The sequence below is a fragment of the Henckelia pumila genome, chromosome 2 (assembly GCF_033568475.1).
Source record: "Henckelia pumila isolate YLH828 chromosome 2, ASM3356847v2, whole genome shotgun sequence".
Lineage (NCBI taxonomy): Eukaryota > Viridiplantae > Streptophyta > Magnoliopsida > Lamiales > Gesneriaceae > Henckelia > Henckelia pumila.
In genome coordinates, this window is record NC_133121.1 from 28025183 (window position 1) to 28046903 (window position 21721).

Consider the following 21721-nt stretch of genomic DNA (forward strand, 5'->3'; position numbering starts at 1 on the left):
ATTTTAATTGAAATTACACTAGCCCGGATTTAATAAAATCCTATTCTATGAAAAGTTTAGGAAATAATCCAAGAAAATGATAAAATTGCTTTTTGACCCCTTAAAAGTTCAAAATTCACATTTTTGGCCAAAATCCCCTTTTTCCTCTAACTTAAAATCTTAAAAACGAAAGTCTTGAAAATATACCACCGAAGCCCACCATCGTCGCCTGCCGGGATAGAAACTTACTAACTAAACAATTCAAGGCATTTAATTCAAATAAGTCAAGCAATGCTATCTTTAACTGAAACTTAAACAATTAACTTCAAGAAATTAAAAATATAAATACTGAAAATAATTTTAGGCATGATATTCAAATTTTAAAAGCTCTTGGTGCTACGCTATTCACCATCTTCTTCGTTTGAAAATTCGCGATTCGAGCTTGTTTTTGTTGGTTTGTGAATTGCTAGATGATATTAGATGATGTATAGAACATTTCCTAAGCTTTTGTTAGCTTTTTCCGGCGTATATAGGGCGGATCAGAGCATTTTTGCATCGCTGGAATTCCCTCTTTTATCTAAGATCCCGGCCGTCTCGATAATCCATCCGGGTTGTGGATTAGTGCAATAGAATTGTCTCGTCGAGCTCTACAAGCCTGCCAAATTTCATAATTTTTGGACGAAGTTTGGATCGCCGTCGCCGTGCCGCCGCGTCGCCGCCGTCTTCCCCATTTTCCGGCGACCTCCAACATGTTAACCATTTTTTATCATCTCGACGTGATAGATCCGAATATCCAAGTTTTGAGTCGTGATTCGAAATCTTTAAGCGGTGAGAGCGCAATAAAGTTCGATGATTTTTGGTCAAAGTTTGACCAAAGTTGACCAGGGTTGACTTTTGACCATCATATGATTTTTCGCATATCGGAAGCCTGTTGAGGATAATTAGAGGCAAAAATCAGCAGATTAGGGATTTGATCTTCCAGAATTGGATAATTATGAGATTTCCGAGTCTCGATATGCGCAACCGCAACTGTATAGGTTTTTTGTGCGTTTTAAACGCAAAGGCATGTTATACCCTTCCTTGCTCATACCGTTTAGATCAGTATATTCACTGTTTTGGTTATTAAATTGTGTTGTTGCATTTGTATGTGGATATAATAGCTCAAATTTTAACTCATGCATTATTTACGTTTTTATGAATTTTGGATGATTTTTCTGCCATGGCTAGGTCTTAGTTGTTGTTCAATGGTTGATGGTTGAATTAGGTCTCTTTGGGTGTTGGTTTAAGATGTCTTGAACTAGTGTTGGCTAGGTGAACAGTTGGATGATTGTAAGGGTGGTCTATCTAGCAAGCAGCTTAGGCAGGGCTCGAGCGAATGGGTTGTTCGGGTCGGGTAAAGTGTATTAGGGTCATATGTTATGGTTTGGTTCCGGATTATTTTATTTTGGGCCGGATAATTTATTTAAAAGTCTAAGTGTCTAGTTTATTCATTGGGTCAATTTTGTTATTGGGCCTAAGATGTTTATTGGACTTAATTTATTTATTGGGTCTAAGATGTTTATTGGGCTTGAGTTGTTTATTTGAGCTAAATTGTTATTTGGGCTTGCATGAATTAATTTAGTTATTGAGTCAAGCTTATTAGGCTTAAGATAGTTATTGGGGGCTTAATTTATTAATTGGGCTAAATTCGTTAATGTTTCTAAGTTGTTTAATTTATTTGATTGAGCTAAATTCTAAGTCGGGCTAAGTACTATTGGGCCAATCTAAGTCTTATCTGGGTCATTTTAAGTGTGATGGAGCTAGTCTAAGTATTTTTGGGTCTGTATAAATGTTAATGAGCCAGTCTAAGTTTATGGGCTTTAATTAAGGGGCAACAACTCGAACTAGACAGTGGCAAATAAAATAGTCCGTAAATATATATTTAATAGATGTATATGTATATTTTGATATAAGTATGATTTTTATTATGAAAAATGAATTAAATATATATTTACGGGTAAATTTTAAGAAAATGATATTTTTAAGTTCATGATTCATGCATGTATTTTATGTTAATATTAAGTGCTGTAAAGAAAATATTTTTGGGAAGTTGATGTGAATTGTGGCAATTATGTTCAGGAGCCTACGGATCCCCGTGTTAAGGTTGGGTGAAGTGGCATAAGAGGCGTAGGGAATCCCCGTGTTAAGGTTGGGTGAACCTCGCCGCCGCGTACGCTGGTTTATAGATTGATCAATTGTTTATGTTTATGGTCACACTTCACTGATATGACCCACAGAAAATGATTTTTATGTTTATGACATGTCAATGCTTATGTTATGTATTATGTTACGTATTATGTTGTGATTTAGATTACGACGCAGTTTATGCATACGATTTTACGATCATGCATACATTAGAATCCTTGGGTTATTTTTATATACTTTATGTTCTTGCGTGTGGTTTTATTTAGTAGTACTCGTTATTAAAGGTAGAGCATGCTGGGCTTTAGGCTTACTAGATCTAAATGGTTTGCAGGTGAGATTTATGTTATTCAGGAGGTTGTGGTCCCGACTGGTGGTGAAGACCTCTGTGCATTTGTGGCAAGCTAGCACACCCGTGACCTTCACGCTTTTATGTTTCAATGATTATGAGATTGTATCAAACTATTTTTCGCATCTTACGTTATTGAATATTTATGCATGGATTTATAATGTGTTCGAGTATTTAAGTTTTGACATAAAATCGCTTTTTATTATGTATTAAATTTTATAAAAATCTATTTTTAAGTATAGATGCATATATATGTATGGGCATATATGTAATAGAAAAAAAAAATTTCCTTCGAGTTTGGTTCGTTTCAATCCATGCTCCTGTATTTGAAATTTATAATAAATAGAAAAATAATAGATGTTAAGTGTTACAGGAATTTTATTGTAATACCCCAAATATTAGACAAGTAATTTTTAAATAAATAAATACTTTATATAATAATATTGCTTTAGCTAGATTATATTTCTGTCATTCCTTTCTTAATTTTAAATTATGGATTTCATGTATATTTTTTTTACATATAATTAATAATGAGAATTGTAGATAAATATCATTAGTATTTTAAGTTGACGAGATTCTTTATTTTCTTGGGTTGGGTTTAGCGATGCTACCAAAAATATATTAATAGATGGAATGAAAAACATTTTCTCATCACTATTTTACGCTAAAACTCTTTTCTAACTCCCAAACCCTTACACACTGTTTAACAAAATTAGGAGAAAAAAATTTAACTAAGGATGTAATCGAGCCAAGCTGAGTCGAGCCCAATTCTTGAATGTTTGGGCTTGACTCGTTTATAATCGAGCCGAACTCGAGCTTCATTTAACGAATATATTCATGACTCGCGATTTTATTCGAACTTTTATTAAGCCTAAACGAATTTAATAAATATAAATATAAATATTCATTAAATTTATTAAAAATAAATTTTATATTTAGATAAAACTACATATTATTATTAAAATTTGTAATGTTATTATAATAATCAATTTTTATATTTATCACAAGTAAAAAAGTAAAATATATAAATCAAAAATCAAAACTATTATTTTTTTCATCTAAGAACTTACTTACGAGCCTACTAACGAACTTATTCACGAGCTAACGAGCCGAATATCATAAAGCTCGAGCTGGGTTTGTTTTCTTAACAAGACTCCTTAAACGAGCTCAAACGAGCTTTTGTCGAATCGAGCTTCGAATAGCTCACGAACGGCTTGGTTCATTTCCTGTTGGAGTACCGTTTTCTTGTGTTCAAGACGCAGCAGAAGTTTAAAATTTTAATTCTGACATTCAAAATTGTTTGGGCGCTCGTATGGTTTTCTTCGATCTCCGAATCAAGTCCACGATCGGATTGCCCGTTTCTCTTTGAACTCGCATTAGTGAGAAAGTAAAAAAGTTTTTCATCGAGATATTAAACCCACCGAATCATGCTAAGAGAGTTTAGTGTAGCATCGCCCCATGATTCTCTAGGTATCACTAATAATGTCTGCAAGAACCAATCGATTATGGTTTTCGTACAGTACTGTCCCTTTATCTCATATATCCCGAACGAATCTAAAACCATTGGTTCATTAAGGGTTTCATGTGAAGTTCGATAACGATGTGATGCATCTTTGAGAATACTTAGTGGAATCGGATGTGCAACTAGAGAACCACTTTACCTTAATCACATCTCATACTCTGGTTAGATATTCCATACACTATTATCTTATAAGATCATATAGGATATCCAGATCTGTAGGTGAGCGGTGAAGACCCGACTACATTGCAATGGATCCTCGCTGCAAGTGTCGCAACTGTACCCAATCTCGCCACCTGATAATCCTCATGGAGTCGGTAAATGAGTCAAAGTACAGTCCTAGCATGTAGAGTGTAATATCCAGAAAATCCATAAATATATTCATGATTTATTAAAGGAGTTTTAAATGAATTTTAATTTATTGTATTTTATTATTTATTATTTAAAGTTTATTCTCAATTAAATAATTTTATGTGTTGTTTTAATGATTTAAAAGTTAATGTTTCATGTATTAAAATATATGTTTATTTATTGTGTTAAATTATTTTAAAGGATTTTAATCGTTTTATTATTGATTATGAAATTTAAAGTTATGTTTATATGATTATGAATATGCCTGCTATATTTTAACGCTTTTCGAGCAAGTTTATGTTTTCAGGATGAGGTTGATTCTAGATCGAGGGAACGAGGCTAACCTATGAACGAGGTTGAAGAAAATAATTTTATGAGTATTTTAAGTATAATATTTCAATGGTTTTATTTTAAACATCTGAAGAAATTTTTTTTATTAGTCCAGTTAGAGGCATGTTGGACAGACTACGTTTGATGTAGTCTTCCTAACCACTGCACCTCTATTATTTCTTCCCCTACCCCATCCCAACTAATATCTTGTCCCTTGTCTCCTCTACCTATCCCACATTTTCTTTCTTTTCTTACATTCCCCATTTCTGAAAAAAAAAAAATATCAACAACAATTCGAAGAGCTCTCCATTAAATTCTTCAAGTTTCAAGATCTTATAGTTCCAAGCAAGGTTAGCTCGTTGCCGAAGTCTAGACTCTTCTCAATCTTCATCTAAGGCAAGTTTTTAGAGCTTTTGAAACCACCATTCAAGATATAATTATTTTGATATGAAATTATGTATGTGGAGGTATATATGCATGATTTTTAAGAGTTTCAAGAGCATGAAATTATGATGTTAAGAAATCGTGAAACGTAAACCGTTCTTGACGAGTTCTTGAAGTATGGGTTGAGAAGTTGCATCTTTTGAGGCTTTGATGTGTTCTTGAAGTTTTGATGAAAGTTATTTCAAGCTTTATAGCATGGTAAGTATAAATTTCAGATTTTTAAGTGTTTTCTAAAATTTTTCATAGCTGGTTGTCGATTGAAAAATAATTGGAAGAGCTTGGTATGTGTAATTTCAAGTTCAAGAAAATGAGTTGTTTTGGTTCAAGCTTTTGAAGATGGTTATTCTGATCTAATCTTCTTCGAGTTTTGAAGTTTTTCAAGTATATAAATCAAAATTTTAAAGTTGTGATTGAGTATATATGAATCGGAAACAAAAAAGATAAAGAAAAGCTCGAAAATCGCATTTTTATTTTCCTTGAGCCGCTGCCCATAATTTTGGGCAGCAACTGAGGTGCAGGGGCGCCACTTTTGGTGCCCCAGCACAAGTAGTGGCGCAGGGGCGCCATTTTCTGCGCCCCTACACCGGTCAAGCTGCCCAAATTTTTCTTCATCTCCTATTTTGAATCCTAAATTAATGTTTATGATATTTTAATGTGTTTTAAGTATTTTTAAGGTGATGTATTGAAAAAGTTTCAAGTTTTATATCAAGAACGAAAAGAACGACTCACATGAATCGATTATGTTATGTATTCATGTACATGTCTAAGTTTCATTCATGAAACTTATGTTCAATATGCAAGTATGATTTTCAATCATCTATGACATGCATGATGTTATCGAGTAAGTTTTTACGACCATGAATAAAAGTTTATGAAGGAAGTTACAATGATATGATGATACTTCATAATGAATGAAATGATAAGTTATGATGAATGAATAATGTTATGATGAAGCCTGATGATATGATATGATGATGCATGAAAATATTTTGAGGTCTTATGTGTCTTTGTGGTGGCAATACGGGACTGGTACTCCGGATAAGGCCCCGTAGGGGCCTTTCAAAAATATGTGCTCACGAGTTGGATATATGTACGGGACTGGGAATCCGGATTGAGCCTCGGAAGAGCCTTTCCAAAGAACGAATGTTGTGAGGCGTAAGACCATATGCCTGTTGATCAACAAGAACTATGAATGTGCCCATTATGATGGTTGCCACAATTTCATATAATTCGCCAACCAAAAGGATACGTTTTTATGGCATGTTATGTTCATGGTTTATGTTCATGATATTATGTCTATCCAAGTTACATGATTTTCATTAGATGTTAGGTGCAAATATTTTATCAAGAAATGAAATGGTAAAGTTTTAAGGAAATGCATGAAGTCTATTTTCAAGATTTAATGTTATGTAAGTTGATGTCCATGTTTAAGTTCTTTGCATTTTTAAAGAATTTTGAAGTTCATATTCAATATTTTAAGTTTAAAGTACCATGATGCTTACGTTAAAGTTTTCAAGTTTAAAGGGTTATGTTATGTATGTTCAAGTACTTTTAAGTTTAAAACATTTTGAAATTTTTATGTTAACGATATGCATGTTTTAATCTTGCTGAGTTTTTAGTTCACTATACTTGAATGGTGCAGTTGGATTAGCAGATTTGAATTAAAGACTTTGGTAGATCGGCTGAAGGGTCCAAGAGGCGAAAACATTGCATGGCACTGCAGTTCCGAAACTTTGATGTTTCTAAAGTTAAAGATTTTCATATGTTTATTATTAGTATGTTGTTAAATTATTTTATGTTTAGTCTTTAAAGATTCAGGATTTGATTATTTTATTGTCAATCTTTATCGATGAGTTTTAAGAATGTCAAGTATTTATTATTTTAAATGTTTATTCTAGTTTGATATTTGTTATGTGAGTTCCTCGATTATTTTAAATATATTTTATGTACTTAGTTAATTATTGGAACTCACATTCTTCTATTCTCTTTAGATGTTAGTAGTAGGTTTTGACGTGCCGTATTTTAGTTGGTCTTTCCTAATAGGGTTGAATCGGTGTTTCAAATATTCTGTGCATGTTAGAGACAGGAGTTTTATTGTTATTGATTTATATTTTAAATTTCATTTTTAAATATAGATCGAGTAGTGCGATGCACTCCCTGTATTTTTTAAAATTTTGAAAAAAATTTCCCACCCTTTTTCCGCAACAATTTTATCCAATGTTTTAAATTACGGGACGTCTCATAGAGCCTTCGTGTTGTATCGGGTCGTAAGGACTAATGGTGTACAACCATAACCACATACTTATTTACTCGATGAATGATAACCACTAGATTGAGAAGTTCGAGAGAGGGTAGCTCAGTAAACTCATCGTATGAGCACTAATCTGTATGATTGAACATCTTTATATCCATACCAATTAAACGTGGTACACAACATCACAAATTCTAGTCTCAAGCTCGAGCGATCCTTATCCTTCTTTTGGATGGCCCAATCGACTAGAAACTTGATTTAGAATATACTTTACTTTAAAATATGTGTTTCACAATTCATCACACGTACAACCTCATATTTATTTACTATGATATATTTAAGGTCTTTATCTATGCAGCTTGCATGAGTATGCAGATAAAGTAAATGCCAAAATTGAATAAAAGTGTAATTATATTAAAATAAAGACTGTTTATTACACTTGACGAAATAAAATCCCTAGCCAACAATTGGCTTGCAGGGAATCTTTTCTAAAAATCTCCCACTTGCCCTAGAGCCAATTATTCATGAATTTCAAACCCATTGCTTCGCGATGCTTCTCAAACAATGGTCCTGGAAAGGGGTTTGTAAGTGGATCAGCAACGTTATCTTCAGAGGCAACTATCTCGACCGATATATCTCTTATTGCCTAAATCTCACAGATTATATGGAATTTCCTCAGTATGTGTTTGAATCGCTGATGAGATTGGTTTCTTTGCTTGGGAAACGACACTAGTGTTGTCGCAGTACACTGGGACTGGATCAAATCCATTAGGAATAATGCCCAACTCTTAAACAAAGTTCCTAATCCAAACTGCCTCTTTGGCTGCAGCAAACGCTATAATGTATTTAGCTTCAGTGGTGGAATCCGCAAGTGCCTTGCTTGGAATTCTTTCAAGAGACAACAACACCATTTAGCACGAATACAAAACGAGAGGTCGATTTCGAATCATCCACGTCACATTAGAAGCTTGAATCAGCATAGCCTTCAAATTTCAATTCTCCACCCCATAAACCATGAACAAATTTTTAGTCCTTCTCAATTACTTCCGGATATCTTTCACGGTTTTCCAATGCAACGGACCAGGGTTCTTCTGATATCTGCTTGCAACACTCAGAGAATAAGCAACATCAGGATCATACCGTACATGATACTACCAATGGCTGACGAGTAGGGAACACGTGTCATCATATATATCTCTTCATCATTCTTGGGGCACATTGATTTAGATAAATTTATACCATGACACATTGGTAAGTATCCTCTCTTGGATTCTTTCATGGAGAATATCTTTAGTATGATATAAAATATAACTTGATTGGCTGAGCCTCAATATCCTTTTCAATCTATCTCTATAGATTTTTATTCCCAATACATAGGATGCCTCACCCATGTCATTCATGGAGAATTTACTTGCCAAACATACTTTCATTGATTGTAGTAATCCTACATTATTCTCAATGAGGAGGATATCATCAACATAAAGAACTAGGAATGTCACCGCACTCCAACTAATCTTCTTGTACACACATGGTTTCTCATGATTTTTAACAAAACCAAACTCTTTGATATTACTGTCAAATCTGAGGTTCCAACTCCTAGATGTCTTCTTGAGACCGTAGATCGATCTCTGAAGTTTGCATACCTTATATGCACTTCTAACTGACGTGAAACTCTCAGGCTGAGAAATGTAGATATCTTCTTTAATGTCTCCATTGAGGAAAACTCTTTTCACATCCATTTGTCATATTTCATAGTCATACCATGCAATTATGACTATCAATATTTTATTGGACTTGAACATAAAAACTGATGAAAAAGTTTCATCATAGTCAATTCCTTGCCTTTGTGTGTAGCCTTTTGCTACGAATCTCGCTTTGAAAGTCAATACCTTCTCATCCACCACAATTTTTCTCTTGTAAATCCATTTACATCATATGAGAACAATTCCCTCAGGTGGATCTACTAATGTCCATAATTGGTTCGAACACATGGAGTCCATCTCGGACTGCATGACTTCAAGCCCTTTAGGCGTTTGACTCGCTTGATAAGTTCTTGATTGGGTTTTTAATCATCTTTCATCCAACGTTTCTTTCGTTTTTTTTGTGTCTTTTCTCTAGTCCATGGGCCTGATATTATATTCTAAAAAATAGGCAGTAGACATCCCAATCTTCCCGTGTGATTATTTCTGTCAACTTCAATAGTGACATTGATTATCAAAGCCTTTTATCATTTTACCCTCGTTTTTAATATATGAAAATATTAAACCTTCACCATTTTAGATCTGATTCAGTAGAAAATGCATGTGTTGGGCTTCATCTGCAAAAAAAATGTAGAGAATGAAATTGGTTTTGAAGATGCTGGACAGATGTAGTAATACTTCCCGGGGTGGTAGCGAGTTCCCCAGCTTGTCGTAGAATCATTAAACCATTCCCACACTGACATTGCGGTGGATTTCGCAACTCCATATCACCTGAATATGTAATAAATTAGAATAATCCAACCATGAAATAAAATTTCAGAATTGTATATCAACAGCAATTATAAATTCCAGAATTTGAGTAATATTAGGTAACGTAACAAATCAGTGGCCCGCTAAAACAGATCAAATTTAAGTGCAAGTATGAAGGTATATACGACTATTCTGTTACATACATATCATAAGAATCATAATATGACTTATTTCAATGTTTTAAAGCAAAAATAAAATTATTTTCCTTATTAACCAGAACGACAATAAAGTACAGAATTTGAATGAACCGTGAAAAAAATAAATTAATGCAATATCTGAAGGCAAAGAATACATCGGCAAAGTCTCAACCAGTTTTAGCGAAATTCCAAATTAATTAATTAGGCCACTCACCACAAATAAATAAATAGAACACGGGTGGAGTTGGGTTGCCTCACCAATGAAGATGATAATGATTAATTGCAGCACCGAATAGAACATAACATTTCAAGTCTTGGATGGTGGCGTGAGGTGAACTTCAATGGTGGAATGTTGGTGATGCTCATGTGGATGTAAAGAAAGAGAAAAAAGAAGAAGAGTCAAGAATTGAAAGATGAGTAACACTCTTGTGAGATGGACTCACAAATGAGACGGGTCAATCCTACCCATATTTATAATAATAAGTAATACTTTTGACATAAAATATAATACTTTTTAATGGATAACCCATATAAGATACCCGTCTCAAGAAAATGACCCTTGAGACCGCCTCATATGAGTTTTTGCCTTGAAAAAAACGATGAGTTACATTAAAATAAAATAAGAATAAGAATTTGAAAAAAAATTATGTATCCACAGGGGTAATTTTGTCAAATGAGGTAAATTATTCATTATTAATCATTCACAATCAAATTTAGTCAAACACTATATAACTTATACCAGTATAATAATTGTCTACATATTTTCTTTCACAATCCCAAAGATAATATATCCCTATCTTATCTCATCTCACGTATCAAACTGTACCTTAGATGATTCAACATCAGATATCACTTCTTTGAAATTTCTTGGATCACATCCATCATTAGGCTCATCATGACCTTGCTCATGAAGAAGCGAATATCTAGCAGGCGGTCTGACGATCTGTTGTAAAAATTGCTCGCAAGCGTACGAGTGTCAAGTTTTAATATAGTTGATGTACCTCAATAAAGTGATCTCCTTGGATGAGCTGAATAAACTCCTCCAAATAAGAGATGAACTGCTCCTGACCTGAAACCACTAACAAGAGTGTTAAGGGGGGCCGGAAGGTGTTCCGGCGTATCCCCTCCGACGCTCAAGTCAGATGCTAGGATAGCGAAAATATAGAGAGTGGTGTGTGCACACGAGTGAAAAAATTAGGCCTAAATAATGAAAGTAAACCTGGTATTTATAGGAGAGAGCTCCGAATCTTGCGCTTACTTTCCTTATCCAACACCCGAGAATCCCGGGATCATAATCCCGGATGTTTCGGCTGAGATCTCGCCCCAATATAGCCTTGCTAAGGAAATAATTGATCGAGCAAATACTACCACGAAAAATCAACGTAAATATATCTATCAGTTAAGTTCGAATAAATCGCAAGTGCACGATTCAAGTTATAATATAATATACTGAGTACGAGTATTGTCCTCAGGGACTAACGAAAATAATTTGTCTTTTCAATTTTTAACTACACAAAGTATCGAAAAAGTGATTTGTGAATTAACTAACATCTAAAATTAAAACTCAATATAAATTAACTTAAATTTCACAACCAAGCCAACAAATCTCAGAGTGAAGAATAACAATTCAAAATGATTTTGTTGGAATTTCGGTTCACTTTTTCCCTAATTGAACTGGACGATTGTAACTTAATTTATTTTTATAAATTTAACAGAATTTCCTATAACATTGATACTCTCTCTCGAGGTGATGCCAAACTAATCAAATCAGTGAAATAATTAAATCTCTCTAATTATTTATCACGACTGATTGCTTTGCGTTCTATGAATTCTACAACTTTCAACCTGGTGGTCTACGACTATCAACATGTACTAAATACCATATCTCTATGCATATTTTAAGTCCATGGATTATATCATTCGTCCTAATTATAAACCTATCTCTTGACAGCAATTCATAATTTACAAATCTATGTTAAAGGTAGCTAATCATTAACATAGAAAGAAAAACATGATAAAATCAATTATAAACATAAATCAATTCCCAATACGTCCGGTGATTCAATCACACTACAGTGTTTCGGGATTAGGATCCCCTCGATTCCAACAAAATAATAGTTTAGCTACTATAATTCATTACAAAAATTCAATCTCCAAGATTTTCAACATAAAAATTAAGAAGAAGAAGAAAAGAAAAAACTCCCAACGGAGAAGTGAAATCTCAAGCGTTCAGCCGCCGGTAGTCTTCTGATATGCGTCTTGTGTAACCCTCAAAAACTAAAGAAATAATTGTATTTATAGTTCCCCAGAATCCTCTCCGAAAAAAACTCTCGAAATAATAAAAAAAAATAAAAACTGCGCGACGCGCCCGAGCGGTAGAAATTGGCCGCTCGGGCGCCTCGAAATTCCTTGTGCTACTGTCTCAAAAATACGTGACCGCGCCCGAGCGGTAGAAATTGGCCGCTCGGGCGCCTCGAAATTCCTTGCGCTACTGTTTTTCTCAACCGCGTATGCGCCCGCGCGGTAGATAGTGGCCACCCGCGCGCCCTTCTTCGTTTCCAGAATTTTGCCTTTCTTCTTGTTCTATCTGCATGGTCTCTACTGTGCATCACCTTCCCACCAAGTATCGGCATTTCTTGGTGATTTCCTGCCATAAAAATAGATAAACCAGAGGAGTGAATACGAACATAATAAAACAATATAAAGAACAAGAATTGAAAAGAACGGACAAAATGTAAACGAAACGAAAGCAAAACAAACACAAAACAAGCAATAAAAACACATAAAAACGACTCCTATCAACCTCCCCAAACTAACCTTTTGCTCGCCCTCGAGCAAAATAGGTGATAGACTAACATGCAGACACAACAGAACGACGAAACAAGGAAGTGAAATTAATCTTCTTAAGCCTCAGAATATTTTTCACAAAATAAACAATCCAATCGATCAACATGCTGACATTTTGAAAATGTAACACCAACTAGCAAACCTTGCAAACTTCAAAATCTCGCAACTCCGTATTTTGGAATACTCTACTCTAAATTCAATTCACACATTCTAGAATCATGAGGACTTTTTCGGGTATATCAGGATTAAGATTTTAAAACATTCAATAATACACACACTCATGACTGGTATAACTCAATGAAAAATAGTGTGTGCATGTTTTTGATCAAGAATCCACATTCATTAACTGTGTCTATCAACAGTCCATAGGCAAAATTCTCACAACCCCTCTCCACTAGTATATTAGGCAACTGTAACTCGGTCAATAGGTCTTATTCGTCTTATAATGTTAGGCTAGGATAATGGCTTCAAATGAAGGACACGAATTCAAAGAGGGAGTAAATAATGATCATTCTATACAGACTACTCTTTTCGAATTACAAATTTGCACTTCTTCTCATTCATTGATTTTCAGATTTTTATTTCCTTTCACTTGCCTTTTGCCAACATTCTTCTCTTTCTTTTTCCCCATTTTGTTCTCAATATTTTCATATTTTTAAACATATCTCTTCTTTTTTCTTTTCTTCTTGCTACCCCCTTTTGATTTTTTGAACAACACTCAACACACCATTCGTTTCTCAGCTTTTCAGTAGGAGCATACACATCAATGATCTACATTCAATTTACTCCCAACAAGGTAGGAATGAGTGTTTAAGCTATGGGTAGTAATTATAGGTTCTTGAAAAATGTCGAATGGGGGTTTTCCACACGTTTTCACGCATGCCATTCGTTTTCTATTAAGTTCAAATAAGGTACTAGGGACAAAATAAATCAAGGGTAGTTTGAAAGGCACAAACGAAATTCAGAAAGAAATGCCTATATCACTCCTAAATCACAGTATGCCCGTATTGCGCCTCGAGGGATGTTCGAACTTGTTCTAGACAAATCTCAATTCACAGTTAACTCATACAGATCTCAATCAGTGCAGAAAAAAGAATCATCAGTAGTAAGCGATGATTACACCAACATAAAATCCAGATTATGCACCTCTCGTGCTCATATAAATGTGAAGGCTCAATTGGGCATCTAAAGGTAATTCACGAAAGATTTCTTTCTAGCCCAAAAATCAAACAAATTGCCTCAATCATATCCAAGTTTGTGTGTTTCAAATACAGATTCAAGTGTACCTCACAGAATGTTTTGAGACCTATTCATCGACTTGGTTATACTAGTTCAAAACAATTTGTCAAACAAAGAAGATAGTCATGGACTTAAGCAAAAACAAACAGTGAACCCAAAATTTTTATTTTTTATTATTTTTTTTTTCATCATTGGCTTTTCTGATTTTCATTCACAACACTTGCAACTACATTACAAACGACTCAAACGAACAAAGAAAACACGAAAAACAATACTGAAAACACAAAAGACACACACCCTCCCCAAACTAAAGACAAGCATTGTCCCCAATGCTACTTAACACCACCAAAACTAAAACAAACTAAAAGAAAATACAAACAATAAAAACTCCCCTGGTACTAATCAGACTCCTCCTCATCCATGTCTTCGGGCAGATCCCGAACCGGTGGAGCATATTGGAACTGGAATGGTGGAGGATATGGCGGTGGTGCAGGATAAACGGCCGGGTCCATCCCAGCATTGGCGAGCAGTCCTCGCATCATGGCATGGGTGGATTCATTGTAGGCGGCGTTTACCTCTTGGCAGTGCTCCTGATGTTGCATCCATGCCGACATTTCACTCAATGTTTCATGTGTGGTGCGGCAAGCAGGAGGTGGCCGAGGTGCAGTCCGTGATGATTGACCAGGGCCAGAGCTGGCCTGGCCAGGAAGTGAAAACTCGCGTATGCGGAAGGCGTGTTTTGCTTTCAGAATTGTGTTATCCACTGCCTGCATTGGGTGCAACCATTCTTTTGTGTCCTTGTATGGGACACCAGCTTGCACACACAGTAAAGAAACAATGGTCGGAAAGAAAATTGAAATGTTGGACGTGCGAATGGAAGTGTACAACTCTTGGTTGATAATTTGTCCAACATTAACCGGCCATTGTTTGTGCATAGCATAGAGAAGCACCGCCTTGCTCATTGTCACAACATGTGTATGGGACACCGGCATCAACCTGTGGGTCAGAAAAGCATACCACAAGGCTGGTTCCAGCCGCAAATTTTTTTCCTTAAAAGATATGAACTTCATCAAATCCTTCCACACATTAGCTTCATAGCACAACTCATTCAAAATTTCATTATAATCCGGATTGGCCTTAAAAGCCTGAAATTGGCTATCGTCTACTTTCAGAGTTTGCAATAACGCATTAATAGCAGCGGGAGTAAAAGAAACAATCTTACCCCGAATGAAGGTAGTGCTATCGGTACGCTCGGCGGCGTTGGCGTAAAATTCACGGACCAAGGGGACTAATGCCGCGACAGGTTGGCGGCAAAACTCGGCCCATCCTCGAGCTATGATGCCAAGGGAGGCGGTGCGATTTTCAAAAAGATCAATTCCTCGCTCCGGAATGGGATTCCTAGCGGCCTTGGCTTCCTCATAACGTGCCTTTGCTTCTTCAAAAATAAATTTCCCATCTATTAAGTGGGATGGGTTGTCCCTAGAGGTGGCAATCTTCTGTTTCTTTGGCGCCATGTCGAGAGATGTGAGAACTCGAGTGAATTACCTGCGAAATTGAGAAAATAAGAAGAAATTGAGAGTGAGGGAGATGGCGGCTGTGAGGGAATTAGGGTTAGAGAGAAAGGAAAGAGAGAAAATAAAGAAGGGAAAAAGGAATCGGGTGTTTTAAATTTCTGATTTTGCGCGAGGCGCCCGCGCGGTAGAAAAGTGACAAGCGGGCGCACACCCCTTTTTTCTAAAAAAATTTTGACAGAGGGTTGGGTGCGCGGGCGGCAGAAAACTGCCGCGCGAGCGCACCCCCTGTTTTTCAAAAAATTTTAAGACCGAGAGTTGGGTGCGCGGGCGGCAGAAAACTGCCGCGCGAGCGCACCCCATTTTTTTCCAAAAAATTTTAAAACAGAACTCAACTCGAGAAAGACAGGAAATTAACTAAAAATTCTAACACTTGAACTAAAATGAACAAAAAAACGCGAATAAATAAAAGAGAAAGTAGAATGTAGTTCTCAATTTAAAGTCGAGAGCTTGACTTTTCACCCTCCCCACATCACCCCCCACATAGTGTTTTAACCTTTGAGCATTGACCGTGAACGACTCGTTGCGGGCATCTTTGATCTCTATGGCCCCTGATGGATTCACCCTGGTGATCTTATAGGGCCCAGACCATCTAGACTTCAGTTTCCCGGGAAATATTCTTAACCGGGAGTTGAACAGCAACACAGCCTCTCCTTCCTTGAATTCCCACTGACGAATATGCCTGTCATGTATTCTCTTTGTCCGTTCCTTGTACGAAACCGCCATGTCATATGCATTGTCGCGGAATTCTTCCAGTTGATTTAGCTCCAACAATCTTTTTTCACCTGCAGCAGCAAATTCATAGTTTAGAGTCTTAATAGCCCAAAATGCTCTATGCTCTAATTCAACAGGTAAATGGCATGCCTTTCCAAATAATAATCTATAAGGGGAAGTGCCGATAGGGGTTTTAAATGTCGTCCTATAGGCCCATAAGGCATCATCAAGTCGAAGTGCCCAATCCTTCCGATTAGTACTCACACTTTTCTCTAGGATCTGTTTGATCTCTCGATTGGACACTTCCACTTGGCCACTGGTCTGGGGATGATATGGGGTAGATACCTTATGCTTGACACCATATTTCTTTAAAAGTTTGTCAAAAAGTTTATTGCAAAAGTGGGTGCCACCATCACTAATGATTGCACGGGGTGTACCAAACCGATTAAAAATATTTTTCTTCAAAAAGTTTAGTACAACCTGTGCATCATTTGTTGCAAAAGCTTCAGCCTCTACCCATTTTGAAACATAATCGACTGCGACCAAAATGTATTTTTTCGTCAAAGAAGGTGGAAATGGTCCCATAAAGTCGATTCCCCAAACATCGAATATCTCACACTCAATGATATTATTCATAGGAATTTCATTTCGGTTAGAGATATTACCTGTCCGCTGACATCTATCACAAGCTAAAACATACCGGCGCGCATCCTTAAAAAGGTCGGGCCAATAGAACCCACATTCCAGTACCTTCGCTGCAGTTTTGATTGGCCCAGTATGGCCACCTACCTCACGATCATGACAATGACTGAGGATGCTTTGCATTTCTCCTTCCGCCACACATCTCCGAATCATTGAGTCAGCACATATTTTAAACAAAAATGGTTCCTCCCAAAAATAGTGCTTGACATCCGATAAAAAAAAAAATTTCTGATGGAAAGATAGATTATGTGGGAGTGTGTTTGTGACCAGAAAATTAGCAAAATGTGCATACCATGGTGAACTCTCTATGGAGAAAAGTTTTTCATCAGGGAACCAATCATCTATATCCTTTACTTCATTTTGTGCATCATCAGTAATGCATTCTAATCTAGACAGATGGTCAGCTACTACATTTTCAACACCTTTCTTATCCCTGATCTCTAAATCAAATTCTTGCAAAAGCAAGATCCACCTAATTAGTCTAGGTTTCGCATCTTTCTTTGCCAACAGGTGTTTAATAGCAGAGTGATCTGTGTAGACTGTGATTTTTGAAAGCACAAGGTACGAATGAAATTTATCTAGTGCAAATACTACAGCTAGCAACTCTTTTTCAGTTGTGGCATAATTGAGCTGAGCTTCATTAAGAGTCTTACTAGCGTAGTAGATGGTTCGGAATACCTTGTCTATTCGTTGGCCAAGTACCGCACCAACAGCAGAATCACTCGCATCGCACATTACTTCAAATGGAAGCTCCCAGTTCGGCGATGTCAATACTGGCGCAGTCACCAGTCTTTCTCTCAACACCTCAAAGGCCTGCAAACAATTCGAATCAAAATCAAAAGGGGCATCTTTCATGAGCAAAGAGGACAGAGGTTTGGCAAATTTTGAAAAGTCTTTAATAAATCGCCGATAAAAACCAGCATGTCCGAGGAAACTTCTAACTCCCTTTACTGTCGTAGGTGGAGGCAGATTTTGAATAACGTGCACTTTAGCCTTGTCCACCTCGATCCCCTGCTCAGAAATTCTGTGACCTAACACTATACCTTCTGTCACCATGAAATGACACTTCTCCCAGTTAAGCACCAAATTGGTCTCCTCGCATCTCATCAACACAGAATTTATGTTATGCAGACATGCATTAAAAGATTGACCGAAAATAGAAAAATCATCCATGAAAATTTCTAGAAAATTTTCGACCATATCATGAAAAATAGCATTCATACATCTCTGAAAAGTAGCAGGAGCGTTACATAATCCGAAAGGCATACGTCTGTAGGCAAATTTACCATATGGGCAGGTAAAAGTCATTTTATCCTGGTCTTCAGGTGCAATCGCTATTTGATTGTATCCTGAGTACCCATCTAAAAAACAGTAAAATTCATACCCAGCCAATCTTTCTAGCATTTGATCAATGAACGGGAGGGGAAAATGATCCTTACGGGTTGCGTCATTTAATTTTCTATAATCTATGCACACACGCCAACCCGTAACTGTCCTAGTAGGTATTAATTCATTATTCTCATTCTTTATGACAGTTATCCCCCCTTTCTTTGGTACACACTGCACTGGACTCACCCACGGACTATCAGAAATAGGATAAATGATACTTGCGTCCAACAGTTTGATCGTTTCAGCTTTCACAACTTCCTGCATCTTTGGGTTTAGTCTCCTCTGCGGTTGGACTAATGGGTTGATGCTCTCTTCCATTAAAATCTTGTGCATGCATATGGATGGATTGATTCCTTTGATATCCGCCACTTTCCAAGCAAACACACTCTTGTGTTTCTTAAGCACCTCCATTAGTTTGTCCTCCATCTCACCTGTCAAAGAAGAAGATATTATGACAGGTAACTTATCGTTCTCACCTAAAAACATGTATTTAAGATGAATGGGTAATGGTTTCAATTTCACAGTAGGTGGTTCCTCAATGCTTGGTTTCTGAAGAACTAAATCCTTCCGGTCACCAAGGTCTTCAAGTCTAAGCTTTCCACCTCTTCTCCATGACTGGTTGTCATTCAAGTATGCGGTCATCTCTTCTACTCCGTCACTGAGGTCGCCCAACTGTTTAGATACAAGTGCAGCCTCCAACGGTTCCTGAAAATTATCCTGCACATAATCAAATAAGAGTGAGTCTACTACATCTAACTGAAAACATTCTTCATTATTCTGAGAAAATTTCAAAGCATTAAAAACGTCAAAAGAAATTTTCTCCTCTCCCACTCTCAACAACAGCTCTCCCTTCTGGACATCTATAAGTGCTTTTCCTGTTGCCAGGAAAGGTCTTCCCAAGATGAGTGGAATGTCTAAATCTTCTTCCATATCTAACACCACGAAGTCCACGGGGAAGATGAATTTGTCCACTTTCACAAGCACGTCCTCGATAATCCCCCGTGGATATTTGATGGACCTGTCCGCCAGTTGTAAAGACATTCTGGTGGACTTTGGTTCTCCCAAGCTCAGTTTCCTGAAAACAGAGTAAGGCATTAAATTTATACTTGCACCCAAATCACACAAAGCCTTATGAAACTGAACATCATTAATTACACAAGGGATAAAGAAACTCCCTGGATCCTTTTTCTTTTGTGGGATTTTGTTCTGCACTAGTGCCGAGCAATTTTCTGTCAGACTTATCATTGCATGCTCCTTCAATTTCCTCTTGTTAGAGAGGATTTCCTTCAAGAATTTCTCATAGCTTGGCATTTGCATCAGTGCATCGGCGAAGGGTATATTGATGTTCAATTTCTTGAACACTTCTAAAAATTTACCAAACTGAGAGTATAGCTTGGCCTTCTTAAGAGCTGCAGGAAAAGGTGGTGGTACAACAATTTTTGATTGTGAAGTGGGTGGGGGTGTTGAGATAGATGACTTACCTGAAGTTTTTTTTGATGTACCCGTTTTGGGCTCTTTCTCTCTTTTTTGTTCAGGCTCGACCGTCTTTCCACTCCTTAATTCAATTGCTTTCACCTGTTCCTTCGGATTCTTCTCAGTGTCTCTTGGCAAAGTACCCTGATCTCTGCTGGAAATTGATTTGGCCAATTGACCTATTTGATTCTCCAGATTTTTTATTGATGCATCTTGATTCTGCATACGGGTTTCAGTAGATGATATAAATTTCTGCATCATCTGCTCCAAGCTTGATTTCTCCTCTTGAGGATGCCTGCTGTAATTCTGATTTCCATACGGCTTATTATTCGGTCCACCCCATGAAAAATTCGGATGTTGTCTCCACCCTGGATTGTATGAATTCGAAAATGGGTCATTCCTGGGGCGATTCTGATTTCCCATGTGGCTTGCCATAACTCCCTCCGGTTGAGAGAATGTTTGACAGTCTTTTGTGAAATGCTCTGCACCGCATTTTTCACACCATACTTCTTGCACTCGCATTGCCGAATTTCCTACACTCAGTTCCTCGATCCTTTTGTTCATGACTTCAAGTTGAGCAGCCACAGATGTGAATGCTTCAACTTGATGAATTCCAGTTGATTTTCGGGCCCCACTCCTTTCAGATTGAGGATGATAGCTACTGGTTGCCATTTCCTCGATTAATTCATAACCATCCTCCGACGACTTTCGCAGTAGATTCCCACCTGCAGCTGCATCTAACATGGTACGATTTGAATGAGAAAGTCCATAGTAAAAAGTTTGTACCACAAGATCGTCTGGTAATTGGTGGTGTGGACATCTCCTCAGTAGATCCTTGTAGCGTTCCCATGCTTCATAAAATGTTTCTTGTTCACCTTGGGAAAAAGTTGTGATGTCCGCTCTCAGCTTCATTGACTTCGATGGTGGGAAGTATTTGGTGAGGAAAGCTTTAGCCAGATCATCCCAAGTTATGATGGAACCTGCAGGTAAATTCGTTAGCCATGCTTTCGCCTTTTCTCGTAGTGAAAAAGGGAATAAACGCAAACGAATAGCGTCATCTGAAACTCCCTGTATCTTGAATGTATCACAAATTTCTAAAAAATTTGTGAGATGCACATAGGGTTCATCAATGATACTTCCACCAAATTGAAGCGTGTTCTGAAACATTTGAAGAATCGCCGGCTTTATCTCAAAGTGATTCGCTGCTACAGTTGGTCGGATAATGCTTGGTCGAGCACCTTCAATATTTGGTAAGGCAAGATCCATCATGGATCTGTAAACTGGTGGTTCTTGTTCGTGTTTTCCTTCCATTTCTTGCTGTTGTTGCCTTCTTCTTCTGTGAAAGGTTCTGTCGATTTCTGGATCAAAAGGCAATAGTCCTTCAGGTGAGTGTTGCATGTACTGCAAGAGAATCCTGCAGTCCACAGATGGAAAAGAATGATTAAAATTGTAATAGAGAAAAATCAAATCAAACAAATTAAAATCTATTTAGTCCCCGGCAACGGCGCCAAAAACTTGATCGAGCAAATACTACCACAAAAAATCAACGTAAATATATCTATCAGTTAAGCTCGAATAAATCGCAAGTGCACGATTCAAGTTATAATATAATATACTGAGTACGAGTATCGTCCTCAGGGACTAACGAAAATAATTTGTCTTTTCAATTTTTAACTACACAAAGTATCGAAAAAGTGATTTGTGAATTAACTAACATCTAAAATTAAAACTCAAT

The 21721-nt window shown here is 36.8% G+C and overlaps 1 non-coding gene across 1 annotated transcript; it reads left to right on the forward strand.

The window, feature by feature from the left end:
• Positions 1-20788: 20788 nt before the first annotated feature.
• Positions 20789-20895, forward strand: LOC140885843 (small nucleolar RNA R71). Its single transcript, XR_012151256.1, has one exon. It is a non-coding gene; the product is annotated as a small nucleolar RNA R71 (small nucleolar RNA).
• Positions 20896-21721: the final 826 nt, after the last annotated feature.